A 5,962-nucleotide genomic window follows, 5' to 3' on the forward strand; every position below is an offset into this window, starting at 1 on the left:
GGAAGGCTTTTGATACAATAAGATGGAGCTTTATCAAGACCATGCTAACAGGTTTGGGATTTCCAGCTAATATGGTAGGATGGATTATGGCATGTGTAACTATTACAAAATTTTCTCTATCTCTCAATAGGTCACTGCATGGATACTTTGAGGGAGCAAGGGGATTGAGGCAGGGTGATCCTTTATCATCATACTTGTTTGTTATTGGGATGGAGTACTTGTCCAGGAGGTTAAAAAAACTCAAAACTGACACTTTGTTCAAATATCACCCTAAATGTTCTGGCTTGGGAATAACTCGCTTAATCTTTGCAGATGATTTATTGCTATTTTGCAGAGCTGATATGAACTCAGTTAGTAAATTGCATGGTTGTCTTCAAGATTTTAGCAGGGTATCTGGTTTGGAGGCAAATCCAAGTAAATGTGCTGTGTACTTGGGTGGAGTTGAAGATAATATCAAAGGCCAGATCTGTTCTCGCCTGAATTACTAAGAAGGCTCTCTACCAGTTAGATACTTGGGGATGCCTCTGATTTCTAAAAGGCTTACTCATCTAGATTGCTCACCATTGATAAGAAAAATCTCGGAGCAGTTTCAAAGATGGCAGAACAGAAGGAAGCTATCATATGCAGGAAGAATTCAATTGATTAAATCTGTCATTATAGGGATTCAGAATTACTGGACAAGTAACTATGTGCTACCCATCAAGGTTCTGCAAAAAATTGATAAAAGATGCAGTAACTCTCTCTCTCTCTCTCTCTCTCTCTCTCTCTCTCTCTCTCTCTCCTCTCTCTCGCTCTCTCTCTCTCTCTCTCTCATAATAACCCTTTTTTTGGAAGAGTGAAATCAACATTCTCATCCTGGCTTTACTAAACTGAACTAGAGATGTACAACGTTCTCTAAAATTATGACGATCGAGTAAATTGATTGCATATAATGTAGTCTTGGAGACGCTCTCTTAGATTTAATCTAAGGTGTGATCTTTGTGTGTGGGGAAAAGTGTTTCTAAGGTGATACCTTAGACTAAATCTAAGAAAGTGCCTCCAAAACTTTATTATGTGCAGTCAGTTTACTCGATTCAATTCATTTTGATTTATATGCCTTAGATTGTATGCAAAAAAAAAAAAAGGCATAATGCATTAAGTGGTTTTAAAATAATGGTGTTATGATAATATAACTACCGAGACGCTGAAAAATATGTGTTACGCATCATGATTTTTATTTTGTAGATGTTTTAAACATTTAAATCATAATGAATGGAGCTGATTATTTATTGGAATAGTCTAATCCTAGGATCAAGAGACGTGTTTCCTTTGATTGGATATAAGGTGTCACATTAGGAATACTTTTTCCTATGCGCGTGCATGCGTTCGTGTTTGTGTGTATACAGTGTTCTCTATGTATAATAACCCTCTCGTAGCAATAGGGAAACAACACTCGCACCCTCCATTGAAGGGTTCAATACTTTGTTGAGATCTTGATGTTTACGTCCACATATTCTTTCCATGAAATAGTTTGCTTATTCAGTTATGTACTCACTACTCAAAAGTATCTTTACATGCAAGAACATGATGGGATCACCTCTTATATAATTACTTTTTTATCGCTATTTTTTGATTCAATAAATTAACAGTGTTTTGGCACCGTCTCTCACACCATGCACAACACATGCTCAAAATGGATGTTTATTGGTGGCAAAAATGATAAATGAAATTATGGAGACATGCAGGGACTGGTATCTTTGTCTTAATTGAGTTTTTTTTTTCATTTTTAATTGTTCTTTTCTCTGAAATTAATAATTCTGCTTTTCGTGATAGATTTTCAGTTGCAAGATTATTGGACTTTTGCCGCAGTGGCTGTTCGAGGGTTGTGATTGTGCTCATATGAAATGCATGTTGGAATATCATTAGGCTACATAGTAATGCACGACATAATGAGCCGTTATAGGTGCACATTGTCTTGCCATAGCATAACTTATTTAAGTATGCAAGATTGGAATTGTTGGAAACTTGTGTTCGACCTTTTTTTTCGGGAAACACTGTTTTTATATGAACCTAGATGCTGTTAATTTATAAAAATTGCAATCTTGAATAGCAATTAGGATGCAGGTGCAGTGAGAAACTTGGGTCTTTTTGTACTAACGGACTTCTGAAGGGTGTGGTCTAGTTAACTCTGAATGCTTGTGCTCGATGCTAGTTGAATCTACCCATCTTATTTATTTGCTAACATGAATAGTTTGAAGTTGAGTTGGACTAGTGTTTCTGTTGTGTGTGTGTGTGTCAAGATTACATCGTCAGGACCATGGGAATAATAGCTATCATGACAGTCATTGCACCCCCAGAAATTATCCTCAACCATTTCTTCCTCCACATTATCCATCTGCAAGAACCAAATGACATTAACATGTGTAAATTGTGCATAAATAGGAAGCTACATAATCATATGCAATACCAAAGTTAATGAGCATGCAAGTACTATCTATAAATGGATTTTAATATACCAGTAATTGAAACTGAAAATATAAACATTAACCAAGACTGTGATTTGTATGGTATGGTTAAATTTTTTTTTTTTTGCAAAATCTAACAGTTATTTAAACGTTAAAGAAAATTATTAATTATCTACAAAAACTATGATTATCTCTTGCATGCATAAGCATTGATAACTACTTGAACTTATGAATTTTTTCAAATTTTTTTTGTTCCCTTGAAGGGAATTGGTATTCTAAGCGTAACTGAACAACTTTTGAGATTTGGCGTTCACAAAATAGTCCAATATCTAATAAGTTTGTAATATAATTTGCGTACATCAAATATTCATCCTATCCACACATATAAAAACAATAAAACCAAAAGACATCAAAATAGAGTGTTAACTCTTTATTCAAAGGATGGAAGGAGGCTTACAGATATGCCAGAAATGTAGCTGAACTTGTGGAGTACTATAAGAAGATGCTGGGCAACGCAGTGAACACAACAGAGCCAGATCCTGCAATTATCTCTGATGGCCCTATTCTCACAGACTCCCATAGAAGTACTCTAGGATCTCCTATCACCAAAGAAGAGATTAAACAAGCTGTATTTGCAATTCCTGGTGAAAAAGCCCCTGGACCTGATGGTTATAGTGCATCCTTCTTCAAAAGTGCTTGGGATATCATTGGTGAAGACATGATTAAAGCTGTGCAGGAAATTTTCAAGTCTGGTAAGCTTCTTGGCTCTCTCAACACAACAACCATCACATTAGTTCCTAAAGTTCTAAATCCCAGCTCACCTTCTTATTTCAGACCAATTTCTTGTTGTAATTGTGTCTATAAAGTGATCTCAAAAATAATGACCGAAAATTATAGGGTATATAATTGATGATGCACAGAGTGCCTTTGTCAAAGGAAGGATTGTCTCAAATAATATTCTACTTGCACATGAGCTTGTCAAGCATTATGGTAAAAGTCACATATCTCCTAGGGCTACCCTCAACATAGATTTGAGGAAGGCTTTTGATACAATAAGATGGAGCTTTATCAAGACCATGCTAACAGGTTTGGGATTTCCAGCTAATATGGTAGGATGGATTATGGCATGTGTAACTACTACAAAATTTTCTCTATCTCTCAATAGGTCACTGCATGGATACTTTGAGGGAGCAAGGGGATTGAGGCAGGGTGATCCTTTATCATCATACTTGTTTGTTATTGGGATGGAGTACTTGTCCAGGAGGTTAAAAAAACTCAAAACTGACACTTTGTTCAAATATCACCCTAAATGTTCTGGCTTGGGAATAACTCGCTTAATCTTTGCAGATGATTTATTGCTATTTTGAAGAGCTGATATGAACTCAGTTAGTAAATTGCATGGTTGTCTTCAAGATTTTAGCAGGGTATCTGGTTTGGAGGCAAATCCAAGTAAATGTGCTGTGTACTTGGGTGGAGTTGAAGATAATATCAAAGGCCAGATCTGTTCTCGCCTGAATTACTAAGAAGGCTCTCTACCAGTTAGATACTTGGGGATGCCTCTGATTTCTAAAAGGCTTACTCATCTAGATTGCTCACCATTGATAAGAAAAATCTCGGAGCAGTTTCAAAGATGGCAGAACAGAAGGAAGCTATCATATGCAGGAAGAATTCAATTGATTAAATCTGTCATTATAGGGATTCAGAATTACTGGACAAGTAACTATGTGCTACCCATCAAGGTTCTGCAAAAAATTGATAAACTTTGCTCTGATTTCTTATGGAATTGCAAGACACATCTAGTCTCTTGGTGTGATATATGCAAAGACAAGAAGATGGGAGGTCTGGGTTTATACACTACAAAGGATTGGAACTATGCACCTGTAATCAAATTGCTATGGATGATTTTCACATCAAAAAAGATATATTGTGGATCAAATGAGTGCATGAAAAGTATATACACCAACTGGATATATGGCAGGTTCAATCAAAGGGAACTGGTTCTTGGATGTGGAGGCAATTACTCAAAGTAAGAGATATGGCTCTTAGAAAATTTGGAGATAGAAGCAACCTGCAAAGAACTATGAATAATTGTTATGTAAATGGAAAGTTACAGATATCAGCTGTATATAAAGCTCTGACCCATTCAGGAACACATGCTACATGGTCGGATACAATTTGGGGTGGCTTACACTATCCTAAACATTCAGTTATTTTGTGGCTAACCACCCTCTCCATGCTACTGACAAAGGGCAGATTATGTAGGCTGAGAATGCTAAATGAAAACCAGTGTATCTTATGCTCAGTTCAACAGGAAACATGTAAGCATCTATTTTTTGAATGTTAGCATTCAGCACATATTTGGAATGTAATAATGGAATGGTTAGACTACTCATGGAGATCATGTAGCTGGGATCAAGTTATGAACTAGTATATTACAAATCTGAAAGGAAAGGGATTCATGAAGAAGATAAAGAGAATGGCATTGTCGGCGACTGTATATTGGATTTGGATGGAAAGAAACTTGAGAATCTTTCAAGGGAAGCTCCATACACCTGCTCAGTTAGTCAGAGAGGTGAAGATTTCTATCTTATCAAATGTGCTAAATGAAGAAATTCCTGAACATATAAAGGAAAAAATAGGGAAAATGTAAGCTAAATAGCTTGATGAGAATCTGTTTTTTTTTTCTTGCCAGAGATGAACTGGTGGAGCTTTGATGTACTCACACTTTTAATATTTGGGAGATGAATAAAATTTTATTTCATTGACCAAAAAAATCACGAAACAAACAACAAGACTCCTTTTTTATGGTAAAAATCATAACTTTATATTTTAGATGCGACATATAATCTTCATAGAATCATAGATTACCAAAAATATATATATTTTTAGGAGAAAAAACAATTAAATCAAAGTGACTATACCTTTCAAATGGGGTCGATTGAACGATTCAAGTGTGAGAGAGAAGGCAGATCAAACACAAGCAAACCAAAAAAGTTGAAATACACCAACTGTATGGCTGGATTTTTTGTATAATAGAAGAAACGGATAGCAGATCAACATAACTTTAGGGTTTCTGATGAAAACCCACAAAATTTCCTTTTTTTTGGTTCAATTTTTAGGGGATTTGATATAGGGTTTGGAACACAGAGAGATCTCCAATGGAGGCGGAATATTGGGGGGGGATATAATGAGAGAGATGTTTTATCGATTTCCAAAACTTCCCACCAGAAAACCCACTAGCCTCTTTCTCTAATACTTTAATATTAAAACTCAACTTTTTAGTCCTTTACAGCCCAGTTATGCTCAAGTAGCTCAGAATTAGGTACTCCTAAAAGTATGACGTGGTAGGGGTTTTAAGAAAGTGTTTCTATATCTCATTGGGAGAACCAAACACAAATTTAGGAATCCAGTTTGAGCTACTTTCCTTATTTTCTGTCATTGACGTGTTCTGTAGCTGTCAGATACTTTCCAAGTTTTCCTTTGTATTCCTCGTGACTAAACAAACACTAAAGATATGT

General features: G+C 35.8%; 1 long non-coding RNA gene across 1 annotated transcript; it reads right to left on the minus strand.

Moving 5' to 3' along the window:
* On the minus strand, positions 1,042–5,950 carry LOC109833634. The gene is made up of 3 exons (XR_002245291.1): positions 5,366–5,950; positions 2,902–3,172; positions 1,042–2,374 (listed from the first exon to the last, which is right to left on the minus strand). It is a non-coding gene; the product is annotated as an uncharacterized LOC109833634 (long non-coding RNA).

This window comes from Asparagus officinalis, chromosome 3 (genome assembly GCF_001876935.1).
Source record: "Asparagus officinalis chromosome 3, Aspof.V1, whole genome shotgun sequence".
In the NCBI taxonomy this organism is placed as follows: Eukaryota; Viridiplantae; Streptophyta; class Magnoliopsida; order Asparagales; family Asparagaceae; genus Asparagus; species Asparagus officinalis.